This window comes from Mustela putorius, unplaced genomic scaffold (genome assembly GCF_011764305.1).
Source record: "Mustela putorius furo isolate JIRA1106 unplaced genomic scaffold, ASM1176430v1.1 tig00003850_pilon_pilon_pilon, whole genome shotgun sequence".
Lineage (NCBI taxonomy): Eukaryota > Metazoa > Chordata > Mammalia > Carnivora > Mustelidae > Mustela > Mustela putorius.
In genome coordinates this window covers 9,238,132-9,265,342 of record NW_025422002.1, presented here as the reverse complement: position 1 = coordinate 9,265,342, position 27,211 = coordinate 9,238,132, and the positions used below count along the sequence as shown (strand labels likewise).

The window sequence follows — 27,211 nt, the reverse complement described above, 5'->3', positions numbered from 1 at the left end:
GCCCAAGTCTCCATAGTCCCTACTAGGCTCATTGCCCAAACTGGGGAGACTGGCCCCTGGCGAGCGTTGCTCAGGCCGTGTCTGCTTTGCCTCCCAGGAGAAAGAAAAGGATTGGAATGTTCGCCAGCTTCAAGGACCCACAGCAACACTGTTCAGAAACCACACTGGAGCAGGCTCCGGCGCAGGGGCTGTGTGTGTGCCTGTGGATGAGACTAGTGTTTGCTGGTTTTTTTCCAGACCAAGAGGAGGCCTTGCTATCCAAGAACAGCATGAGCTCTGTGTTCGGCACGACTTTGTTAATGCAGAGACCTGATGCCTGGAAGGGGTTCTGCAGGCAGCAGGCTGGCATCTTGGCCTCTCTTTAAGCTGACCTGGCAGGCACCCCGTCGATATTCTTGAGATCAGGCGCCCTGCAGGTGATGTTTTTGTCTGAAGCCCTCTGCTGCGCTCATGGGGTGGGGAGTGGGGGGGTACCGTGCGTGCAGGCTCCGTTCCTCCCTGTGTGTCTCCTTAATCTCCCAGAGGTTCTCGGTCTGGTCTCTGCTTCAAAAAGGATGGGCTCCAATTTACTTCTGCCTGAGCTGCAGAGGTGAACTGCTCGCAGTGTCCTGGTGACTCAGAGAAGGTCCCCATGGCACCAGCAGTGCCTTGTTTGAAAACAGGTGTCTACGGAAGGTTTTCCGGGGCCACGCTTTCATTTCACACACACCGACTCAGTGCTGGTGTTGTTTCTGGGTTCAGCGAATGGGAAGCAGAGATGAGCAGTGCACTCTTCTAACCCACACTTAACTGGCGTGTGGCACGCTGCGGGTGCTGGAGCTGGGAGGCCAGGGTGGCCAAGGAGGAACCGAGGAGGCTCCCCAGGGGGTGGATGTCCCCGTCCTGTCTGGACAGAGGCACTCCAGCTCCAGCAGGTCCAGCACGGTGTGGTGAATTACAGGGGGGGGCGGGGGGGTGGGTCCTGGCCGTGGGTGTTGGGCATCGCTTCTGGCTTCGCAGGACAACTGCAGGGAGCTAGGGCAGGGCAGCTGGAGCACATTCAGATGACTTGTTTTTGCAGGGAAGGAATGCTTTCTTTCCTCCCTGGGCTTCATAAAGGAAGGCCACATTTAGGAATAACATTGTGTACAGGTTGAACTGTGTCCCCCTAAAAGATCAGATGAGGTACTAACCCCTAGCCTTATTTAGAAAGAGGGTCTTTTTGGGCGATCCAATAAAGATGAGCTTATTAGGCTAGGCACTCATTCCGTATGACTGTGTCTTCATCAAAGGGGAGAATTTGGACCCAGACACAGACGCACACACAGGGAGAACGTGATGTGAGGGCTGTAGGCAGACTGCCGCCAGCCAAGCCAACCCCAGCAGCTACGAGAACGACCTGGATCATCGCTCCCTCCCTACAGCCTTGGGAGGGAGTGTGGCTCTCCACACAGCTTGAGCTCAGACTTGTAGCCTCCAGGATGGGGAGGTGATAAATGTCTGTTCTGTAAGCCACTCGGTGTGTGGTACGTCCATACAGAAGCCTAGCAAACTGACCCATGTGGGAAGGACCTCGACTTCTAACCACAGTCCTTTCCTTGTGCCTCTGTAACAAAGAACCACAGCCTATTGTAGAATCTGGCAAAAATTTCCCTTTTATGGTTCTGGAGTTCAGAGGTCCTAAAATCAGGGGTCAGCAGGCCAGCATTTTTTTTTTTTTTTTTAAAGGAGGCTCTAGGCCAGAATTTACTTCCTTCCTTTTCTAGCTCCTGAAGGTCACACATATTCTTTGGTTTGTGGCCCCTGTCTCCATCTTCAAAGTGCATTCCTTCAACCTCTGTTCCAAACCAGGGGCTGTGTTCCAGCTCTAGCCTTCCCCCTGCCCTCCCTGGCCACCCCCAGTCCCACACTTCTGATCTCCAGGGATCTTTTCCTTCTCTCCTGCCGGCATGTGAGCTCCCAGATTCCTTTCGAGCCCACAACATTGGGCTCTGTGGGAATTCTGCCAGGGCAGTCTTTCCAGACAGCAGATGCTCATTGAGCAGAACCCTCTGGTCAACCCAACCCCCTTTAGCCCTCAGACGCTCCTTCTTTTCTTCTCTTTTTATATGCCTGTTATGCTTGCTGATGAAGAGCAGTTTGGGACTCCACAGAAGGCACGACTTTCCAACAGCCAGAATGTTCTGGCAATTGAGTAGGGTAGGCTACTGAGTTGGCTCACCCGCAGAAAGCAGAATCCTGTAGATCTTAAAATCACAAGCTTGGGTTTGTGAGTCTAGATGACCCAAGAAGATCTATCAGCTACAAGTTGCATGACCCCGAGCCTTAATTTTCTCCCATGGGAGTTAGGAATGATGATAATCATACTCTGGAATGAGAACAAGGCCAGGGTCACAAACTGACATGTCCTCCAGGTGAGCGGACAGAGCAGGCCCGCTGAAAGAAGCACAGGGCCTGGGTGGTTGTCTGTCTTTTGACAAGAAACATACCACTTTCCTTTTCGCTGTAGGACCCCAGCAGGGCAAACACAAACCATGACACAAGGGGTGATTGGCCTCAGTGGGGAGACAGCGCAGAGTGTTAGGGACCTTGGGAGCTGGGATGGTGCTCCCTGCTGGGGGCGCCAGCAGGACTGGTGTCCGGGACCAGTGAGACTGGAGAGGACTGGTGCGTGCAAGCTTGGGGATGGTGCCCAGTGGCCCAGCCTGCGTGTGGAGGGACCAAGCGGGCCTAATCTGGGGTCCAGTCCTCATGGGCTCTGAAAAACCCCAATGCCCAGGCGGTACCCCAGACTCATCATGGCAGTACCTCTGGGTTCAAACCTGTTGTTGATCATTTTAAAACCCCTCCTCTCCTCTCAGTGAAAGGAGAGGCAGTGGGGAGGAGGTGAGGGCCAGGGAGTCCCCTGGAGATTGGGGCCTGGGAGAGAGACTGAGGAAGAGAAGGTATAGGTGCTGGGGCCTGGGGGGTGAATGCCATCTGCTGGGGCAGTGTGACCCTTCCCCTTCATGATGCTTCTCATGCCCCAATGTGCCTGTTGTCAGGGGCTTTGGAGGAAGGGGCTGAGTTCAGGAGCAGCTTGACATGGCCTAAAATGACTGCTGTGGCTAAGAAGTGCAGCTAATGTACTGAGGACCAGAGGCCAATATTCTTGAGCCGTTACTTAGTTGTGGTCAGTCTTTTATGGGAAACAGCACAACCTCCTTTTTCAGAACTCAGGCAAAAAGAATTACAGAAGGTCCACTTACAAAGAGAAAGGAGCTTTTCAGACTGGGGATTGGGAAGACAGCCTTTGGGGGTCACGGGTTAAGTGACTGGTGTCAGGTTAGAGGTGCGGGTTAGCTGCTGAGGATCCAAAATGGAACACGAAGTCCCAACCACTGCCAGTTTGGTAAACTCTAGCTTACAATTCAACTCCAACTTAATGGAGACAAAGATACTGGAATGTGTAGGAAATGATTGTCAGGAGTTAAGTGGTGTTAAAAGAAAGAAAGAAAGAAAGAAAGAAAGAAAGAAAGAAAGAAAGAAAGAAAAAAGTCCTCCATCATCCCAGGAAAACCCTTGTGGGAGCTTCACTGAGATCACCAAGCCGGAGCAAGAGCCAGGATTCTGTGGTTGCCTTTATCTGCTGGGCAGGAGCCACAGCCAGGTGAATAAAAGCCATTCTTATTGAAATAGAACTTTTGTGGTCTGTGATTGGTCTTTATTTTGCTCAGATACAGGAGGTCTTTGTTTTGCTCAGCTATGTGAGGATATCAGTGTACTACTTCATTCTTATATGCTGGAGAGCTGGCGAGGAGTTGTAGAGAGAAGTTTCCATTGTAGCTGACATGCATATTCCTATCCACGGTTTCTTTGTGGGCCTTCCTGTAGGAGGAATTAATCTCATGGGGGAGGGGGGAATAGGATGCCCTTTTGGCAGACCTTTATCTTATCCCCATTTAGTGAACCAGGCAAAGAGTGGTCTGGTGGGTTGGTTTGCTGGAAGCAAGGAAATTGCGGAAGAAGGAAGTGGCTGGAATGCAGGAAAGGGGCAGTGGGGTGTGATTTATAATAATCAATAAATATTTGGTCTTTTTTTCTTGTGTCTGGTACAGAGCTCCTAAAACCCTTGGCATTTCCTAAGTGATATCCTTGGTTGTGTCAATGAAGTGACTTTTGGAAAGCCCCTAGATAAACCAAGGATGAGGACTGCTTGCAAGGGGCACAGCCATGCCATTAGAGGGCTGAAATTTTCAGTACTGTGTCCCAACACAGGATTCAGTCACCAATGGCCAATGATTTAATCATGCACGCCTATGTAATGAAGCCTCCATAAAACCCCCAAAGGCTGGGATTTGGAGAGCTTCTGGGCTGGTGAACACGCAGACGTGCTAGAAGGGGGCTTGGAAGTTCTACATCCTTTCCCCACTCCCATGCACCATGCATCTCTTCTATCTGGCTGATCCTGAGTTATATCCTTTGATAAAAAACTGGTGTTCTAGTCATGTTCCTCTGAGTTCTGTGAACTGTTCTAGCAAATTAATGCAACCCAAGAAGGGGATCCTGGGGACCTCTGATCTATCGCTGGTTGGTGACAGCCTGGGTGTGTGATTGGCCTCTGAAGTGTGTGTATGCGGGGGATGGGGGGTCGGGGGGTGGAAGCGGTCTCACGGGACTGCAGGTAGAGAGTGTCAGAAGTGGGTTGAACTGAATGACACCAGTGGGTGTCGGAGAATTGCTTGGTCTGGGGAAAATGCACACCCTGGAGGCAGGTATGGGGCATCTTGCCCTGGAGAGGTGCTGAGGAGAAAGTGGCTTTGGAGTAGGGGCAAGGGGACCAAAGGATGGGAGGGAGAAAGCTTTCAAAGTGAGAGAGGAGGATGGAACCAGAAAAGGCGAGAATGCAGAGGGAAAAGCAGGAGCCTCCCAGGCTGTCCCACGGCCGGCGTGGTGGAGTGGGGTGGGCTTATCTAAAGGGGTTGGAAGAGGATAATCTTTTCCTTTAATAAAATCAGGTACCTGAGGAGTTATTGAGCCTACAAGACCAAGGTTTCTGAGCATATGTTCTGAAAAATTAACTGTAACAGCTTCTCCAGAGACCGAAAGGGAGTTTTAGAAGAAATTGATTCATGAGAAATGAATAATAACTGGGAATAAGTTGTTCCATGAATTAAACTTTTTGGATAAGAGTGCGTGGCCCCCAGTAGGGGCTCTATAGGTATTTGTAGAGTGAATAAATGGAGGTAATTCCACACTGATTCATGTCTGGAAAGAACATAAGAGCAGAGATGCTAAGCCAGTAAATTCTATGAATGGAGGATGATGGAAAGAGTTTGTGCTTTGTTACATATGTTCATGTGAACTCTACAGGCTTAGGATCGGGCGTCTGTGGGCTTGCTTCACGATTGTGAGAGTGGGTCCAATTCCAATCAGGTTGAATGTCTGCTCTAGCAGGAGGGAAGTGGCTGACAGATAATCAAGGCTTTGCTTGCCTAGAGCTGTCTGGAAGCTCTCAGGGGTGGCTATTGTTATGCACATATCCTGAGTCAAGTCAAAGCCAAGTCAAGAAATACACATGGCTTTCAGCTGGATTCTGAGGGCGGAGGTCCCCCTTTATCCACAGGTCTGCCTTCTATAGTTTTGGCTACTGGCAGTCAGCCAGGGTGGGACACAGTGGGTCCTCCTTTTGAGGCATGGTCAGAACAGTGGTACCTACACCTACATCACCCATCTCACTGAGCCTTATCATGTCAGCATCTTACCTCCCATCACCACCAGAAGGGTGAATATAGTGTAATAAGATGTTCTGAGAGACCACAATCATACAACCTTTATTACAGCATATTGTTAAAATTGCTCTATTTTATTACTATTTTTAATCCCTTACAGTGCCTAACTTATAAATTAAACTCTCTCATATCTATGTATCTCTATCTATCTCTATCTGGCATACTACTATCTGAGGTCACAGGCATCCCCTGGGGGTCTTGGAATGTATCCACCTGGGATAAGGGGTGACTACTGTACTTTTGAATTGACATTCAAGGCCATTATACTTCTATTTAACACAGAAAATCTTGAGATGCATGTTTTTGAGAAGATGAGATGTAAATTGGGCTGTATAAATTCAGATTCATCTGCTGTATACCCAGTGTGACCTTGAGCAAATGAATTAATCTCACCATGTCTCAGTTTCCTCCTCTGGAAAATGGGGTAATTATGTTTCCTTACTTCTGAGATTAAGTGAGTAAACACAGGAATTAATGCAAGGGAAGTACAACAGCCCTCGGCCCGTGGTGAAGGCTTGGTATTTGAATTGTTGTTGGTAATCAGTGGTGGTAATGTTTATTCAAATGGAGGGAGGGATAACATGTGTTAGTTTCTTGGGTTGAACCTGTGGATTCTGAGGATTATACACCAGGCACTGTGCTAGGCACATCAGATCCATTCTCATTGGATCTCCCGCATAGCTCTCAGAAAATGGTGGGAGATGCTGAGGTTCAGAGAGGTGCAACACCACGCCCAGGGTCACGTAGTTGCTAAGCAGTGGTGTTGAGATTGGATCTCAGAGATGCCAAAGATTTCCCTTGGGCCACAGGATGGTTCTGAAAGAGAAAAAGAAGACCTGTGGTTTGCAACCAAAATGGTCTCTTGTTGGGGTGCCTGGGTGGCTCAGTCGGTTAAGTATCCAGCTCTTGATTTCAGCTTGGGTCATGATCTTGGGGTTGTGAGATCAAGCCCCGCATTGATATTCTCTCTCCTCCCTCTCCCTCTGCTCCACCCCCATCCCCTCTCTCTCTCAAATAAGGAAACAAAACCTATAAAAAAAGGAAAGATGATCTTTTGGTGAGAGAGTGGGGACCAGACTTTGCAGAAAGGTTGCATATGATCTGGCTGCTGCTTTTGCAAGGGGGCTAGAGAATCCTTTTGGAGTGAGATCAGAGATCCTGGGTCTTCTTGTGTGAGCACTCTCTGGACTTTCACCTGGGAGTCAGTCCCTCCTGGAGCTGCAGCTGGGAGGGGAGGTGCCAGGGTGAGGTCCTCCTGGATGCAGCTGAAGCCCACGTGGTCAGCAGCACAGAGGCAGGAAGCTGTGTCGGAGAGGCGAGAGCGGCGCACATGGCTTGTGGGAGCCTGAGGCCAGGGAGGGCCCACAGGCAAAGTAGCAGCAGGGGCCAGTAGGCGTCCAGAACTTTAAACAACCATAACAACAATCAGATCCTGTGGAGCCCATATGTTGGTTGATGGCAACGTTTTTTTGGACACAGGTGAGATTTCCTCTGGGGGGTGCCGGAAATGTGGGGGATGGAAGGGGGCAGTGCTGGCATCTGTAAGCCCACGCAGTATCAGGGGAACTCGGAAGATATTATTGTCTTCTTTCCCAGATTAGGAAATTAAGGCTCTGAGAAAGTGACCTGCCCAAGGTCAACCTGGTAGAAAGTGGAAAAGCCCGCTTTATTTAAATCCAGCCCACAGTTCTCTCTCCCTCTCCAGCTGACAGTAAGTCCATTCGGCAGGTCTGTGAACTCAGAGGGAAGTGTGGATCCATGCAGGGCAGGGGCGAGCGCCGAGGCAGGGTCACAGTCTGGGGCGTGGGGATCAGGTGCATTGCTTCTTCAGGAAGTGGGGGTGGGGCTTCGGCAGTGGCCTGGAAGCTGAGACTCAGCCCTCCGGGCTGGGCATCTTCCGCTCTTCCTCCTGGAGTGCGGGGAGTGGAATGAACATCCGGCCAGAAAGTCAGTATTGCTACAGTTCACAAACCTTGTTTCTGATGATGGCAGTCAGTCACCCTGGGCACAATTCTTTGGCAGGACAGAGTTCCGTCCCCCAGGAAGAACCGTCCTTAGCAGGTGCAGCCCTGGAGACCCACCCCAAGCACACAGGAAGACCACTGGGAGCAAGGACCTGTTCCTTGTTGAGAACGTGGCGGCACCTTCAAGGTGTTAATGAATTAGCCTGAAGGAACCTCAGAGAAGCAGCGTCAGTACCAGCCGAGTCTTGGGAGCCTCACTGCGCAGGTGAGAATGGCAAACTGGAGAAATGACGTGTTATGGAAAGGAAACAGTGTGTTCTTGTCTGGAATGGTAAAAGCAAGTAGCTGCAGTGGTAAAACCCCCACCAGCCCAAGACTCTCCCAGTCCAGGAGTCCACCATTTGCGTTTCTATGAATCTGGAGTCCAGGGATCCTGAAGGTCAATCCGGACACCAAACCAGGTGTGCAGGGATGGGGCAGAGCTAGAGAGGATGGGAGAGCGCCTGCAGGGGGCTGGTTTCTGCAAGAGCTGGATGAGCAGGGGGCCTTCTGGGGTTGCTTTGTTTTCTCTCCCATCGCTACCTTCAGAAGGCTTGGCTGGGCACCCCGCCTCTCTTGTTGACATCCAGGGCAGAGACTCCTGCTTCAGGTTCTCTTAGGGGAATTTGCCTACTGGGGTGCTGGGGAGAAGACGCATAGGTGAGTGGTGGGTCCTTAGGTGTGTCCCCGTGTAGACATTCCTCACGCAGAATGTATGTGACACCAGTGCTTCTCGAACTTCTGTGGGCATGAACCTCAGCAGACGTCAGCTCTTGTTAACATGCGGACTCTGCAGGTCTGGGGTGGGAGATGAGACTATTTCTGACAGGCTTCCAGGTGAAGCCGTGTCCTATCTGGGGACCCCACTGTGGGCAGCAACATGTCATGCTTCAATTAAAAAAACAAAAACTAAAAGAAAGTCCAGTATAAATGCCATTTTAATTTTATTTCTAATGCGAAGCTTGTCTCCTCTGCTCCGTCGAGGTTGGCCCTGGCTGGGAACCAGAGTGGGGAAGGGGATGTGGTCTGGCTTTTCAGTGCACTGCTCCCCTTTCACCCCACCACCAGCTCCCCGGAAGTGAGGACGGGCTGTTGGGGCAAAGCTCCAAAGGCCTTTGTACAAAGCTAGTGCTGTCTGTAGCTGACCCCTCTGGGCGGACAGATGGCAGACACAGCTGCCCATTCTCTCTCTGGAGAATGCTTTGAAGGGGCCTCTGCTCTTGCCTCCCCAGCTCTCCCCTCTGCCTGATCTTGGGTCCTGCTCCTGGCACACACCCCCGGGGCTCTCCAGCATGCAGTCCTCCAGAGTTTCCTTGGTGCCGGGGATTGTGCAGTCATCCCAAGTGAGCGTCTTACTGTTGGCGGCCGTAACAAAACTCCAAATACTGAGTAGCTTCAACAGCAGACATTTATCTTTCACAGTCTTGGAGGCTGGAAGTCCAAGATCAAGGTGCAGGTGGATATGGTGTCAGGTGAGGGCTGCCTTCCTGGCTTGCGGATAGAAGCCTTCGTGCCGTGTCCTCACGAGGCAGAGAGTGAGCTGCCTGGAGTCATGCCTTATGACTTCATTTAACCTTTACTACTTCCTTGGCCCACATTATCACACACAGGGGTGAGGGCTTCGGCATCTGAATGGGGGGCTGGGTAGGAGCAAGTCTGTCCAAAGCCCTGGGCCTACCCTCCATGCACTTTGACTCTGCATGCACTTCTCACTCTGCTACTCCAGGTTGCTCCTGGGAGCTGCCCACCATAGGCTTCTGGGGGGGGGGGCTAACACGAGGCCTTTGTTTGCATACCCCTCCAATTCTTGGGACCTCCTGGGCATCTTGTCTGTTGCTCCTAGGAACTCCATGAATGCTTATGGTGGCATTTGAGATTCTGCAGCTCAGCAGAGATCCAGCCAAGTTGGGGATGCCTATGTCTTCATCCTGTAAGCCTTCCTCATTCCACCGAAAATGCTCTCCTGGACTTCCCCACACTTGGATTGAGAGGCCCAGGAAGAACTCCATATTTCCTTATCCATGGGGAAATGCCTTGGTACAGGCTACTGCAGCAAATTCCCCCCTAAAAATTTCACCCTTCCCTTAGATAAGTAGTGGTGGGTGATAAGTTTGAAAAATATATTATTGGTGTACCTTTTAATAAATAAGCCCTTGCACAGTACCTGGTAAAGCAGAAGTTTTTCTAGGAATTTGACTCATAGTACCGTACTGAATTCTTATAAGAATCCTGACAGATAGAAATGATTATTAGCCTTATTTTACAGATGAGGTGATCAAGGCACAGAGAAGTTAGTTAACCTGTTGAAAGTCACAGATCATATATGGCAGAGCTAGGAGCTGAATCCCATCAGTAGGCTCAGAGCCAGAGTCTCTGTAACCACTACTCCTCCTGCCTCCCAGTGGCTAAGAAGGAGGTGTCCACATCTCTCTCACAAGTGAGGAAATGAGGCTCAAGAGAAGAAATGACTTCACTGAGTTCTCACAGCCCAGATTCTACCTCGAGGTTCATGATTCCCAAGTCTGGTGCTCTTCCGGTGGGGAGATCGCTTGTGTCCTTCTTCTGCCACTTGAGATGTCAGAAACTTCCAAGCTCAGCAAGACAGAACAGAATTAACCACTCTCAAGATGACTGCAAACGTGCTGTCCTTGACAATGGAGGCTTCCGGGATGTCTTGGGTGGGCTTCTCAAAGAACCAACCTCAATTCCCCACTGCTCTGTTGGGGCCTGGTACACAGACAGCCAGGAAGGGCTTTGTCCCACATGTACTTCTCCAGGGCTTTTGTCAGGGTGTGTGTTTTTAGAAGCCTGGAGCTCCCAGGCCACCTTAGTCGCCATCTTTCCTGTGCCCCTTGCTACCTGCCCCCCCAACCCTACATCCTGAGACACACATGCCCCCATCCTCAGGCTTGACACTTGTTCCGAGGACTCGAGCTTCCGAGAGTCTCAGAGCCACAAACACCTGTGGGCCATGCTGTCCTCTCTGACAGCTGCCCCATTCATAGCAACTGCACCAGCCTGCTAACAACTCAAATTAAAGCTTCAGTCCAGCTGGTGGTTAATTCAGCTCTGTTGACCATTTTAAACGACAATGAGACAGGCTGGTTGATAAAACCCACTGAAGCATTAGCCTGAGGCTGCTAAAGGTTTTATGTCTTTGACACCTGCTAGATGCTCTGTAAATATTTGTTGAGCTAAGGGGCGAATCAGCTATCCAAGGACAGAGTAACAGAGGATTCCAGAAGATGCTAAAGCCTCCCTCAAGGAACTAACTTCCGGCACTGGATCCCAGGCTTCATGCTGGCCACTGGGGCTCAGGGTGTGGGCCCAGACACCTCACCCACCCCAGGGGGCACTGCAGCCACTGTGTGAGATCATTTTATTCAGATTGTATTCATAAATGTGTGACAAGAATCTGCCAGTGCACGACAGAGCCACAAAAGGCTGCCCTCATCATCAGCTCGTCCAATTTATGTCAGACGGCTCTGCCCATGGGAGCTTTGTGACATATCCTCTGCCCCCCCCGTACCACAGCCTTGGCCGTCCAGAGCTCTCCCGGTGAACTTCCAGGTGGCCGGTGTCCAGAGCACCAGCTTGTCCGTCTGGCTCTTGTTGGCTACATGTCCCGCCCCTGCTCCCTCATGACACTCAATCACTCGCCCCCTCAGTGTCCACACCCTCCAAGCCCTAACACTGCTCACTCATGATTCTAATGACTACAATCAAGTTGTTGGTGCAGTTGCAAGAAAGGCTACTTCTCGAAGCCCACGCCTTCCTCCCATCTGTTCCATTCTTTGCTCATTTCACTTTCCTTCGGGGAGCAAAAGGAAGCATTTGCTTCCTGGTTTTTACACAGACTCTTTCTCCTGTTCTGCCCTGAGCACATCTTTAAGATGCAGCAATTACCAAGATTTCCAGACTAGTGGTTCCTAAGGTGTGGTCCAGAGACTGGCCTCACCTGGAGGACTTGTGTCCCCCCCTACTTGCTCCCCTGCAAGGTCTTGGGCCCCACCCAGACCCCTTCCCAGCAAACTCTGGGGTGGGGCTCAGCAATCCATGTTTTAATGCCCCAGCCCCGTTCTGATGCATGCTCAAGTTTGGGAACCTCTAGTCAAGAAAACCAGTGTTCTTTCCCTTAGGAGGGGATTTCGTCTCTCTGTTATGAAGCTTTCAAGGGGGAGCTGGGCTTTTGAGGAGGCAGCTTGGCTTCTGCCTGTAACCTCCCAGTCTAGTCAACAGAACATGGGCTCTAGAGTCATCAGGCTGGGTTCTGCCACCTGCCATTTACAGGCTGTGCAACTCTGGGGAGGATGGTTCACCTCTCTGAGCTTCAGTTTCTTCCTTAAATGATATTCCCTGTTCTATCTCCTCCCAGGGTTTTTGGGAATCTCAGAGGAGATCTAAAACTCAGACATCCTTTATCTACTGTAAACCCTGGGGGAGTGTAGGGTTATCTCATGATTTTCAGGTTTCCTCCCTGGTGGGGGCACCAGTGGCCTCTCTTCTTCCCTCAGCCCCAAATCTCGGTGTGTTGAAAGCTCGGGTCTCCTATTGGCCAGAATGGTATGGGGAGAGGGATGCAGGATCTATTGGGAAACTGGGTTTGAAGACAGAAGCACATGGGGAGTAAGAAGTGCTGGCCAGCCAGTACCCTGTATATTTGACTTCCGATAAGGCATTTTCTGCTCTTATCTCTGGCTCCTTAGGCAGCAACCCACCCCCACTCACACCTTCCTAGAACCCCAAGCTGCTGGGAGAAGAAGAGGGATGCACGAATCTTTCCGTGTATGATCTGATACCCCTCAGTTTTACAAAGTGGGAGGGAGGAAGAGGAAGAGAGAGAGAGGGAGGGAGGGAGAGGGAATGAGAGCACGGCCCCAAGTCCTTACATGGGAAGCTGAGGCTGAAAATCACCCATTCCCCACTCTTCTACTTTTCATCATTCTGCATTGTTTTTTATTCTTGCCCTGCAAATAGAAATTTCCTACAATTGTAACTCTATACATTTTTCTTTTTGCACTAGATGTATTAAAAACATTTCTAAGTTCTTACATAATCCTCATCATTGTCATCTCAGATGGCTCCCAAATACATTAGCTGGATGTATTATAATTTGTTGGACCAATTCCATACTGTGGACATTTGGATTGTTTTTAAAACTGTTTTTTTTTTTTTTTTTTTTTTTTTTTTGTGGTGCACCATTAAATTATGCTGTGGTGCCACCTGTGGACATTGGGCTTCTGGATTCTTTTAGAAGCATTTCTATGGAGTGTGATCATTGGGTCATAGACCATCATTAATTTCATGGCTCAAGAAACATTTCCAAATTGCTTCCCCAAATACTCTGCCACTAGCAGTATTTGAATGTACTAGTTTTCCTACAACCTTGCTATCATTGAGCATCATTATTATTTATTATTTGTGCTAATGGAATAGGTATAGTGTGGCACATCACGGTGTCTGCTTACATTTCTTTGGTAATTGGTGATACCAAACTTTTTTTTTTTAATGCTATTTTATTATTTCTGTTCTCTCCTGGAGAATTTTGCTCCTTATGCCTTTTCCATATTCATCTTCACATGTTAATGATTTGTAGCAGCTCTTTACGTAGATATGAACTCTCAGATATGTTTGTTTGTTTGTTGGTGATTAATCTCTTTTCCCCAGCTCAACCGGTAATCATATAACTCTAGCACCTCTAACTTACAGTGCTTGATAAATTCAGAATATTGCCAGAGGCTGAATCCTTGGAATACTGCAAGTTTAATTTGCAATAAAATGAATTGGCTTAAGGTTCCATCTGCGGTCTAGGCAGGAGTGGATTTCTGAGTGTCTAATGTCTGTAGTCTGGTGCCAAGTGCTCGGTTTGGCATTCTCCCTCTCTTACCCCACTTACCCCCTTTCCTGTCAGTTCTTTAGCTCTAACTCTTTAGCTGAAGGGGAACCCAACTAGGCATCCCTCAAGTGGACACTCAGCTTTGTTGTGGCCAAAAGTCATTGCAAAAGAAATGACCTTGGGGATCTGATTCCCTTTGCAACCTACTGGGACATTCTCACCATTCCCCAAGGTGTTCCTCCCAGGTTCCCTGGGCTCCAGGTAAGGCTGCCTCTGCCTATTCAGTTGTCAGTTTGGCCAAGGAGCCTATTGAGTCAGGCAAACAACAACCCATAGTGGGTAGCTTTCACAGTAATCACTCTCTGACTTGTGCCTCTTGTCAGCTTGTTGATTTCCTCTTCTTCTAGTGAGTGGTCACCTGGGCACCTCTTTCCTTCTTTGAGGTTCTGCTGGAGTAGAAGTAGCACTGGACTTTGAGTCCATAGTCTGGCTATGAGACCTATCTGTCCCTATTAGCAGTGTAACTTGAGAAGGTCACTGAAGACTTCCTTAGCATCTCATCTCAAGCGTTTGGATAATAACCAAGTCATCAAATGTTCAGGCTGAAGGATTTTGTGTGCATTATTTCACTGAAGTCACAAAACAACCCTGTGAAGTTGGTTTTATTCATTACCCATTTTTAAGTGGAGGTGACTCAGTTTCAGGGAGATGAAGAAAAGCAATCTGAACAGAGGTGTTTGTACAAACTGGCTGAACATTGGCTCCAACGTACATTGCACGTGATTACTTTTTACACCAACATTCCCAGAGCAATTCATAGAGTGTAACCATCCTAATCATTAATTATGGGCAATTTGATAACCACCACATCTTTAATTTGCATGTTAGTCGAGGACTTTATCAGAAGCAAGGGGACATCATGGGCTCACATGCTGGGAAGGGATACAGGGTAGCTTGTAGGAACCAGGGCCTCAGGGACCAGTGCAGGGTTTAGATATCACAAGGATATCTATCTCTCTGTCTCACTCCTATCTCTCTCAGGTCTCTGCCTATTTTCCCACTGCTCCCTATTTTCCCACTGCTAATAGGCTTTCTCCATGGAACAGGAAAGATGGCTGCTGGGCCTTAGTTTCAAGTTCATCTGGCACCAACAGCCCAGAGGCAGGGCTCCTTCTGTCCTGGCTCCAAATTGGGAAACCCCGGGAGAGGGCCTGATGGGTGCTTATTCCTTGCCATGAGGTCGGGTGTGGGGTGGGACTCCATAACTCCCTCAGGAGGGGTAAAGGATGAAGAACACTCACTGGGGAGATAAGCAATCAATACACACTCAATCCAGCCCCTTGTGCCTGTGTCCTGTCCTCTTGAAGTGCAAACGGTGGATTCTCCGAAGACTTGCAGAATGAGGCTTACTTCTGAGAAGTAGTTTTTACCCTTTTGAATCAGAATCATATCTTTATCTCAGTGGAATGAAAAATAGTGTTGAGTTTTGCGTTCTTATTAAACTCATTTTGGCTCATCCCTGGCAGCAGTGGAGTTCACGTGTCACAGTTCTATGTAATGCTTCGTAGCACTTGCAGAAACTGATAGATCATGGGAAAGAATCATGGCCTTCCAGTATTACAGGATCCCGGTGCTCCAGAATTTTGGAGTTCTGTAGCTAAGAGAAAGCACAAGAGTTCACTTAGCCTAGTTCCCTGCCTTCAGGCAGATCTCCTTTCTCCCCGAAATCCATCGGGACTGGAATCTTTCTGGCCTTTTTTAGAGAACGTGTTGGGCATTTCTTACTCTTTTTGGACACTCGGAATCCGAAGATCCTGTATTTTGGAGCATCATGCCCTCCCTACTTCATGGGCCAGAGTCACCTTCCCCCTCAGTGGGTGATATACATTGTCCTGGTTTGCCTGGGACCGAAGGAGTCTCAGAACGTGATACCTGCAGTTTAAAACCTGGAACTGTCCCCTGTAAATCAAGGATGAGTCAGTCACCCTGTCCTAAAAATGTCAGCTACTCCTTTCCCAGCTGCCCTTGCAGCTAAGCGGTGGGCCTGCAACCTGGAATCAGCCAATCAGCTGCAGCCATGTCTTTGATTTGGAGGCTGGTGATTGGAGGAGCGGGGGGGTGGGGGGGGCAGCCGCAGTCACACCCAGTTTCCACGGGCAGTGATTCTTCCTGATAACATCCCGCATCCCTGTGTTGGGAATGTGGGTTTTCTGTGCCTGCTGGTGGCTGCGGTAGCACCTTCCTCGGCCCAGTTCTGTGACATGATTTCAAACACAAATCCTGGCCGAGCACTCCCAGCTTTCGGACCCTCCTGGAGATTCTGGGAGCCACCAAATAGCATGCAACGTATCCGTTCTCTGTCAAAAGCTGTTAGTTTGGGGCTTTCCTAGTCTTTTATCAGCGCCCGTGGAAGAAGTACTTCCCCTCTTCCAGTTGTAATCTTTTCCATTTGTCCACCTCTCTGGGTACCTAGAGAAAATGATCAGCCAGCACCTTTTCCATTGGGGGAAACAAAACAAAATAAAACAAATCAGAAATGGTGTTTACAGCTGAAGATTTTCCTCCTCCTTTCCTTCTCACCCTTCAGATCATATTAAGTTGTCCTCGTTGGACTCAAACTTCTGATTCTCATCAGTCTCTTTGCTTCGTAAGTTGCATCCCTCCCCGTTCACCTGCATCAGGATTCAGGGGGTCAGAGAATCTTACTTCGTGCCTCCCGTCACCGAGAAATCCGCCACGAGAGCTGAAGTAACCTGACTTCCAGCATTTGGATTTCAAGTCTGTAAGACACATCCAAGCTGAGGGTGCGTCCCTGTGAGCCAAGTGGCATCTTAAGGCTGGGAATTTCCGTTATTATTTTAAAATCTTCTGTGAGCTTGTGTCTCCTGATCACACCACCCGAAGTGTGTCCATTCAGGTCACATCTTGTCTTTGCCCCTTGGACTCTGAGGGATTCCCTGAGCTTGAGTTTCCCCATTGATAAAATGGAGGTGAAATGCCTTCCTCATTGGGCTGAGGGGAACCAAATGCAACAGATGATCATAATAATTATTGTAGTTTTATTAAGATAGTATAATCATATCAATAGCTATGATAGTGATATTATCACTTATAACGTGCGTTCTGGAGGCAAACTTCTGGACTCTGATCTTGACTCTGACACTAGCTTCATGACTTTGAGCAAGTTCCTCAGTTTCCTCAACTGGAAAATGGGACTAGTAATCACAGTACCAACCTCTTATGATCCTCCAGAGGCTTAAATGAGACAGTTTGTGCAACGGGCTCCAACAGTGAGTGGTGCCCGAGCGTGTCACCTGCTGTTCTCACTAGTGCCATCACCCCGGCTGTCATTCTTGAAAGGTTCCACACTCAGCCTTGAGTATGGCCATTCTGCTTCATGCTTTCTGTCTGTCTTTGGCACATGGGGGACATTTACAACAAAGGCCCAGAGGTTCCCCAACTCTTTCCTCCATTCTAGCTGCTGAGTTGGAGGTGAGTAGGAAGGCCTGCTTGTTACTACTTCAAATATCATCATTCTCGGGGTGCCTGGGTGGCTCAGTAAGTTAAATCTGCCTTCGGTTCAGGTCCTGGGCTTGAGCCCCCCATGGGGCTCCCTGCTCAGTGGGGAGCCTGCTTCTCCTTCTTGCACTGCCCTCTGCTTGTTCTCTCTCTCAAATAAATAAATAAAATCTGTTAAACAAAACAAAACAAAAGACTACCACACCACACCTTGACTTTCACTTTTGAATTTGCTTTGAAAGAAGGGGAGTGTATGTCATCATATCTGTTTTACGGAAGAGGAAACTGAGGCTGAAAGTGACTTTCCCAAGGTCACTCAGCAAGGGTGAGGCAGAGGAGGAGTGAGAGAACAGGCTGCTGATGCTGGGCCTTGTGCTTTCCCTGGCACATGCTGATTTCACCTAAATCACTCTCTGATTTCTGAAGTCCTGCTTCCATGTCTCTTCTTCAAAGACACCATCCCATCGCTCAGCAAAGCACCCGGCAGATAATGCTCGATTTTCAGAGGTACTGCTCTTAAATTCCCGTTCCTCCCGCAGATGTAATGTTTATGCAAATTAGCCTTGAAAGAGGTTCCTGAGATATGTGTCTAACCATCCTGTCCCAAGGGCTGTGCTGGAATCAAGGGTGGGGGACTCCTTCTGAGGACAATGTGCTGAACTGAATAGACATTACATTGAGCGGGGAGGCTGGTGAAGGTTAAGGATGCTTCGGGATCTGATGTGATGGTTTATGTGTTTGATTTCTCCACTCCACGTCGAAATCATCCAAGAGTTGGTGATCCTTTGCAGAATGCCTTGTGCCCAGATTTCAGGTGGGGTCCCCTGTCCCTTGTCATGGAGATAATATTAAGTTGGAGCTCATCTCTACCATCCCTTGCCCCCGAATTATAACTCTAGGTTTCCTATTTGATAGAGTCATTTTTGTGGTTTTCTTTTTGCTGTTGTAGAACGAAATTTCTGTAACATGCATTTGTCACCGAGTAAACTCTGTGGATAATCCCGCAGGATGGCTGGGGGGCTAAGTGCAGTGTGGAACGTTATCTTGCTTACGTTAGTCTGCCGGTCCAGCCCTTCCTGCTGTTGGGCTGTCTTGCCACACAGCAGCAAGTTTCTAAAGCTCTCCTGTGTGTTAACAAACTTAATCATTGAGATTGCCCACGAGGCAGGTAAGAAGACAGGGACTAAAACCTTTACCTAACAGCTGAGTGGTGGGTTTAAAGGGTTAAGAAATTCCACCCCCACCCCAACCCCAGTCACGCCGAGACTGGATGGAGAGCTGTGGATCCTGGCTGGGTCACATTCTGCCTCTGACTAAGTTCCCTGACCCCTAGGTCCCAGGGCTCTCTGGTTGGAATGTCAGCTCCTGCTCCCCCATGCTCCTCTCTCTGGGGCTGCCCCAGCCCATTTGCACCTCTAAACATCACCCTGAGTATTGGGGAAGGATCAGAGGGAGACTTATGAATCCATCCATAGCCCCAGCTCAGTGTTACCTGCTGCGTATCTGCAGACAGGTCATTTTGCCCCTCATCACCTTGGGCAATGGAGAGCTGGCTCAGTCTTGTGCTACATGAAATTGTGCTCTGGATCATTCCCGTCCTTCACCCACTTTGGCATTGCTTTCTGCCCTGCCCCCTCTCCTCGAGGCATTGAATGATGCCTCTATTATCTTGGACCCCAGATTGCCTTGTTTTATGAGTCTTTTGCTATTCCCTTTCTTTTCTCACTGCCAACTGCCACTTCTACTTTTTAAAATTAACATATAATGTATTATTTGCTCCAGGGGTCTGTGAATCATCTGGCTTACACACTTCACAGCACTCATCATAGCATATACCCTCCCCAGTGTCCATAACCCAGCCACCCTATCACTACCCCCCAAACCCCCCAGCAACCCTCAGTTTGTTTCCTGGGATTAAGAGTCTCCTACAGTTTGTCTCCCTCTTTGGTTTCATCTTGTTTCATTTTTTCCCTCCCCCACTCCCCATGAACCTCCTGCCCTACCTCTCAAATTCCTCGTATCAGAGAGATCATATGATAACTGTCTTTCTCTGATTGACTTATTTGCTTAGCATAACCAACTGCCAATTCTTGTTACTGTCAGCTACCTCTTCCATTTCTGTCCCCTCTTAATTCATTATTTCTAATCCTCTGTGATCTGGAATATGACATAGACAACGCGGTCAAAATTCTGTCTCTAATATGAATCCTGGCTATAGGCGAGGGCTTTGGTGCGTGCACTTGATGATTAGAAAGCTTCGACTTTGCTAAGGTCCTTTTGGCTTTTTTCTGAGTCATGTTCTGAAAGGTGAAATTTGCAGATTAAGTGACATTTCACTGCAGTGGGGAAGTGTGAAAGTGTGGCTCCCAGCGCAGAAGAGAAGGGTCTGTGGGGTTGCCCTGTGTTCAGAGTACACATGGCGGGTGGAAGCTGGAGGCCAATGGTGGGCCCCTGCGTTCAGCTCCAGGCCCAGGTAATTCTTCCTTTCCCATCCACAGAAGAGTATTTCCCTTATCTCTGTGGACAACTGCTTCAGGCCCCGAACTCAGAGTCCTGACACTTGGTGGTGAGCTACTGAGAAGCAGTAGCCGTTGTAGCCAAGGTCATTGGTCATGGACAGCAGTGAAGGATTAACAGGATTAATCCAACTAGAAACTCTAAAAGGGAGTATTCCAATCACCCAGGGTTCACACACATTTTTTAATCTACACTTCAATATTTTTTAAAAGATTGTCACAATGATTTGTAATGACAAAAGTCAGAAATAAATGAAATTACACAAATATTTGCAATAGAATGCCATACAACAGTGTTAATATTTAAAGAATTTCTAATAATATGGGAAACTGCCAGTGATACAGAGGCAACTGAAAAACCCATGAATAAATTGTTAGTATAAGATACTCTCAAAGTAAAAAAATTATTTGTGCAAAGGACAGGAAACATATGCTCCCTGATTGTAAATCTGGTGACTGCTGGAACCTGTGGTTGACAGAAACTAGTGGTTCAGACCAGGTGTAAGACAGTAGGGAGTGGTGAAGCCTGAGGCAAATTGGAGAGAGCATGCCTTTGAGGAAAAAGGGACTTTTGGCTAACTTTTGCTATGTATTGCTAGCACTTTAAATTAAAAAAATATATTATTTATTTATTTATTTATTTATTTAACAGACAGAGATCACAAGTAGGCAGAGAGGCAGGCAGAGGAGGAGGGGGAAGCAGGCTTCGTGCTGAGCAGGGAGCCTCATGTGGAGCTTGATCCCAGGACCTTCAGATCATAACCTGAGCTGAAGGCAGAGGCTCAACCCACTGAGCCACCTAACCTTGTGAATTTGCCACAATAAAGTAGCAAAGGTGCCCCTAGTGCCTTAAATTTTGAAAGGGAAGCTGGAAATCATGGTATTTATATGCGATCCCCCAAATTTTAAATGTTAACAACTAACTTATACTTTAAAAATACTGTTTTAGGGGCATCTGGGTGATTCAGTAAAGTGTCTGACTCTTGGTTTTAACACAGGTCACGATCTTGGGGTCTCGGATTGGAGCCCCATGTTGACTCCATGCTCAGTGGCATGGTGGGGGTCTGCTCCAGATTCTCTCTCTCCCTCTACCCCTCCCCCACCCTCTCTAAAATAAATAGATAAATCTTCAAAAATAAATAAATAAAACACTGTCTGGGCCAAATACAGATTTTGGTGATTTGGCCTTGGCTTTGGTCCAACCATCCATCACCTTCAAAGTATGCCAAGATGTTGACTCGAACTGTCTCTGAGGAGGATGCTTCCTGGACATTTTCATTTTTCTTTGTCATAGCTTTAGTAGTTTTCCAGTTTTATAAATCAGCACATGGTATTTCAATAATTCAAGACAAAAAAGTGCTGAACCTAACCATGTGTGCATGTGCGTGCAAGCAGGTGAGTGTTGAGGGAAAGGTGTCTAAGAATTCTGGGCAACTCCCAGAACCTTCCCAAGCTTGAGGCTAGTTAGATGCTGCTGGGGATAAGATGAAGTAGGTGCTCATATCAATGTAGGCAAAGAGGAAGGAGAAGAGGTGGGAAGTCTCTGCAAAGTATGAGAAGCACACGGCTCTAGGAGTCAAATGTATTTAAAATGGCCTGGCCCGGCCATGAACTAGCGGTGACAGCCTGGTAAATACCCGTGATCTTATCTCTAACTGTGACACAGGGCACGCTTGCCGTGCACTAATGCTCTGTGAAGCACTTCGTAGGCATTATACCTTCTTGAGCCGAATTCCTCATTCACAAAGGGGAGAATGATATTCCTTTTCTCAAAATGTCCTTGTGAGGATTAATTCAGATAATCTAAGTAACCTGGAGAACAGAATCAGATAAACAGCACTTCGCATTCAGTTCTGGGGTGAGTTTCAGGTTTAATTTGAACCTGTTCCCAGTAATTCAAGGAGACTGAATGGATGGCATGAACAGAATAAATTACTTAATCAAAATATCTAATTTCCCCCTTTTTACTATTCGAAATAGATAATTTTTTCCTTTCTTGGTTTCTTAAGGAGAGGAAGCTCATTCTCCTGAGATGGTTTGCAAATGGGAAGTAAAATCCAGCCCATATGCTGCTTTGGAAAATTGCTCCAGGTGAACCCTGAGAACAATCTAGTCCCACCTGCTGCTTTCTGCAGCCACTGCTTGGCCCCTGAGAAACTTTGAGAGGTTCTTCTTTTAACACATGTGGTTTCTACTTGTTTTTCTAGCATAATTGGGCAGGTTAGCACTCCCATATAAATGATCTGGTCAGATAACCAAATGTATCGATGTCTATGTCTGTATCTCTATTTGTCAACAAATGGTTTGTGTAATTCATTTTTTAAGATAGAGGATTTTTAAATGTAAAGGTCTGCTGTAGGCACTTCATATATATTAGCTCTGTAACCCTCACAAGAACCATGTAAGATGGGTAATATTATTACCTTTTACACAGGAGGAAGCTAGGCTCAGAGAGTGGAGGTAATTTTCTCTGCGTCACACAGCAACTAAGTGGGAAGACCGAGATGCGTCAGTAACCGACTGGTGCCAGACAAATGTAGATTTTGTCTATTTGCCACAATAAAGTAGCAAAAACAATTATTTGGATGACATCATACACTAAGTTAGAATATGCTCTACCCTTGTCCAGAAGAAGTCAGGGTAAGGGCACACAGATCTGCCCTTAAGCTCTATCGAAAGGTGAGATGGAATCACAGGCTGCCACTGTCCTTGTGTAAGGAGACAAACAAGAACTGGTCCTAAGGATAGCTGAGCTCCTGGGACTGCTCTGCCCCCCACGGATCATCACTAACACCATTTGTCACCCTCAAAGTGCAACCAGTTCTTCTCATTGTTGGGTCCCTCCCCTCTTTTCTTGGGGTGCTGCTTGCTGACTATGGCTGCAGACAGCCCTTTCCTCTAAATGCCTATGGCTCTTCTGAAGTATGGATGCATGTTCATTGCAAAGAATTGGATAAAATTTCTTCGGGATGGGTTATGTCTAAAAACACTGAGTAATGCCACCATATAGCCCTCTCGGCTTGAAAAACCATTGAGCCAGATATAGTGTGTCAGGAACAAGGATACTGATAGATCTGCTTCTTCCCCGCCGTCTCGAAGGATCCCCTGTTACTCGCTTTGGGCTCTGGCGATGGAGCTCAGGCTACCAAATGGACTGGGGCATTAGCAGGAGCCAGCAAGGTTGAATTGGTTTCCATTGGAAAGGGAGGAAAGTAGCCACATGGGAGGGAAAAAAGTGAGTTGATTTAGAGACTGGAATACAGTGGAAAGACAGGGGAAAGGTTTTTAGGCAGGGAGAGCCCCAGAAATAAATCAGGGGTGAAGAAGCATCCCCATATGTTTTGTTGGACATCCTACAACAGAGTGTCCTTTTGGAGCCTTTTAAAGAGATTTCTGTAAAGGTTAAATCAGTAAATATTTACCTTGCTCCTCACAACAACCCATTTTCAAAAAGCAGTTGTATAAAAAAACAAAGGGAAAACCTCAATACATATATTTTATATTTTTCATATGCATTTTTTTGAGCAAAAAGAGCCATAAAGTTAACACTAAACTGGTCAGTTCAAGGAGTGAGATGGAAAGGGAGGGGAGGGGGAAGTCTGTCTGTCTGTTTTTCTTTCTTTCTTTCTTTCAGAGGGAGAAGGAGAGCCCCCGAGTGAGGAAGAGGTGGAGGGGAGGGACAGAGGGAAGGAGAGAGAGAACCTTAAACATCTTCTGTGCTGAGCGTGGAGCCTGAAGCAGGGCTCGATCTCATGACCCTGAGATCATGACCTGAGCCGAGACCAAAAGTCAGACACTTAACTGACAAAGCCATCCAGGAGCCCTTAAAGTTTTTCTTTTTATCTCCTTTTCTCTTTGGCTTGTTACAACACATACTACTTAAACTTTTTTTTTTCTCTAATAATTGTAGACTTACAAGAGAGTTGCAAGGAGAATTCCTGGATACCCTTCACTCAGCTTCCCATAATGTTAACATGGTGCATTTCTTCCTAAATAAGAATGGATACTGGCACAAGACGATTAAGTAGACTCCAGACTCAGACTTTATTTGGATTTCCCCACTAATGTCCTTATTGGTTCCAGGGCCCCACATTACATTCAGCCATCCTGTCTCCTCTGTCTTGTCCAGTGTGGGACAGTTTCCCAGTCTTACTTGTCTTTTATGACCTTGATGGTTTTGAAGAGTACTGGTCAGGTATTTTGTAGAATTTCCCCTAACTTGGTTTTGTATGATGTTTTCTCACAATTCTGCGGACTGAGTCTCTTACTGCTGATGTTAACCTTCGTCATGTCAGTCTGCTGGCTTTTTCCACCAGAAAGCTGTCAGTTCCCCTTTTGCCATTAATAAATATTTGGGAGAGGGGATTCTTTGAAGTTATCTAATCTCTGGTTTCTCCTTGAATACTATCACCCATGAATCTGAGTATTCCCTGGTGGATCTGACAGCAGTTATCATCATCCAAGGGCTTGGATGATGGTGTTCTCTTTCCCCTCCTTCTTTTTCTGTTTGCTAGGAATTCTCCTGTAGGGAAAGGTTCTCACGTCACCCTATTTATGTACTTAATCTTTAAAAAAAATCAGTATGGGCTTATGGATATTTCTTTAAATAGTTAATTCATGTTTACTTAATTTAATTTCTTTATTTTGGGGAGTTGTAGTAAAATATTACAGCTACTGATTTTATTGCCCAAATTGTCCCAGCTTTGGCTAGTGGGAGCTCTTTCAGGGTGGCACTTGTGTCCTTTTGACATTTAAACAGTACAAGGAAGTACAAATAATTAATGTTGATTTTCCCTGCTTTTTCTTCTCTTGAACTGATATTTATTCGAATGGGAGAGGATGCAAAGACTAGCCATGAGGCAGCTTGACTTTCCTGGAGTTACACAGACAGACCTTTAACAGATGGTGGAGTTTTTCTTCCTTTTGGATCATAAGGTGACATTCTCTTTGGCATATGAGGCTAGATGATCCTAGATTAGAAAATCAGGAATCTATCTAGGTTATAAATCCTCTGAAAGAGGATTTAAAAAAAAAAATCACAAAGAAATGAGAGGAATTTCATGTTGAAGAGTTCTGAGTGTTGCCAAAACTTCACTTAGAAAATTACAAATAAATTGCAGGGTATTTTTTGTCTGATTCTTATAGTCAAAGGCCAAAAAGATGACTGAGCTGGGAAAATCAATTTCAAGGTTAATTCCTCATCAGTAAAGGAAAACTGTGTTCATTATTTCTTTACCCATGCTGCGTTGAAGAGCCCAGAAAAGGACACTTTTAGGCTGATGATGTCTTTGAAGCATTGTCAAAATTCTTCGAGCTAATGAGCTTACTTAGGAAAAAAATATATTGGGTGCCTACTGATGATATTTCAGCAATGCCTGGTTTAGGATCAGCATTTGGGGTGAAAATCCAAGAGAAGATGAACATTTCAAGGATGTCTTATCACTGCCAAGCATTGGATTGGACAATTCTGTGAGGGCAACTCGGTCTAGATATCAGGATAGCCAAGTTGTGGAAAATAGTATGTTAAAGCATCAGGTCATTTCTCTTTTTTGTGTGAAGATTTGAGAGCCGATCCTAGAATATTGAGCTTTGTAGGGAAATTAACGTGGCCAGGATCAATGAAGGGCTCAGTTGCTGTGTTTTTGGAATACCTGGAGAAAACCCTTTTCAGTTTCAAAAATGTTAACTTTCCACATACTTTGGTTATAGCAGACACTCTCAGTGCCTCCTGGAGCGCTTGGGTATCTGTTCTGGGTTTGAAACACTCATGCCACGGCTTCTTTGTTCTTTGTATCTGTTCCTTTTTTCCAAGACCACCCTTGGGTCATTGTGGCCTTCTGCCCACAGGAGCAGAGAGCGTGGGTATCTCTGGGAGTTTGTAGCACTTGGGTGGTTGTAGCCAGTGACTGTAGGGCTGGGTATAAAAGTCTTTCTCCCTTGTGTTGGTGTGGGGGGCAATTTTGGTGTGTGATTCATTCTTCAGAGGTCCCCAGAAGACAAGGCCATGGTTGGAAACTGCTTGAAAGGCCCCTTTGCCTGTCCTGCTTGCCTCATTGCATTACAAGTTTCTCCTTAATAACTCCCTTGAACACACGTCCTCTCCTAGGGTCTTCTTGGGACCCTGACCTAAGATGCCTGGCATACTTGGCAGAGACATTTGAAGCGTTGACTACATTGATCATGCAACTCAAAGAAATAAGCACCTACCTCATTTGTCAGTATTTTGTATGTCAAGAAATTATAAGCCAAGGAGCACCTTGGTGATTCAGTTTCTTAAGTGTTTAACTCTTGAATTCCACTCAGGTCATGATCTCAAGGGTCCTGAGATTGAGCCCTGCATCTGGCTCTGTGTTGGAGTGGAGCCCGCTTAAGATTCTCTCTTTCCAGGGCACCTGGGTGGCTCAGTGGATTAAAGCCTCTGCCTTTGGCTCGGGTCATGATCTCAGAGTCCTGGGATCCGGCCCTGTCTGGCTTTCTGCTCAGCGGGGAGCCTGCTTCCCTTCCTCTCTCTCTGTCTGCTTGTGATCTTTGTCTGCCGAATAAATAAATAAAATCTTTTTTTTTTTTTTTTTTAAAGAAAAGATTCTCTCTGTCTGAGCTGCCATCTTGCACCTAATCTCAGCTGGTCCACCCGAGACCCCCTGAACGTCAAGCCTAGTCCCCCACACGGTCCCTTTTCCTCCCCAACAAGATGAAAGAAACTATCACGAACCAGGAGAAATTCACTAAACTGCAAGCACAGGTGGGAAAGGAGCTGCTTGCCTGAAGATGAAGGTGGTTCACAGAACTGCTACAGCAGATGATAAAACACTTCAGTTCTCCTTAAAGAAGTCAGGTGTAAACAGGATCTCTGGTTTTGAAGAAGTGAATATGTTCACAAACCAAGGAATAGTGATCTACTTCAACAACCCTGAAGTTCAGGCATTGCTGGCAGCAAACACTTTCACCATTACAGGCCATGCTGAGACAAAGCAGCTGACCGAAATGCTACCCAGTATCTTAAACCAACTTGGTGCAGACAGTCTGACTAGTTGAAGAGGACTGGTTGAAGCTCTGCCCACACAATCTGAGTATGGAAAAGCACCACTTGCTACCAGAGAGGAGGAGGAGGAGGATGATGAAGTTCTAGGTCTTGTGGAGAATTTTGATGAAGCTTCCAAGAATGAAGCAAACTGAATTGAGTCAACTTCTGAAGAAGATAAAACTTGAAGAAGTTACTGGGAGCTGCTAATCTATATTATTATTGCTTTTTAAAATTTTGTTCATGGATCTAATAAAATCTAGATCTCTAATATTTTTAAGCCCAAGCCCTTTGGACACTGCAGCTCTTTTCAGTTTTTGCTTATACACAATTCATTCTTTGCAGCTAATTAAGTTCAAGAAACCTGGGAATAAAGTTTGAAACAGGTTAATAAAGTTCTTTGCCTAGGGGGGAAAAAAAAGATACTCTCTGTCCCTCTCCCTCTGCCCCTCCCCATCCCTTAAAAAAGATAGAGCCAAAATTTATCTATAGATACATTATATTGGTGTTAAAATTTCCTTTTTCAGTGTTTGAATTGTTATTTAGTGTTTGAGGTGATATTCTTG

The 27,211-nt window shown here is 47.0% G+C and overlaps 1 pseudogene; it reads left to right on the top strand.

Annotated features, from left to right (window-relative positions):
* The first annotated feature begins 16,497 nt into the window (after positions 1 to 16,497).
* On the top strand, positions 16,498 to 26,980 carry LOC101684555 (annotated as a pseudogene).
* Positions 26,981 to 27,211: the final 231 nt, after the last annotated feature.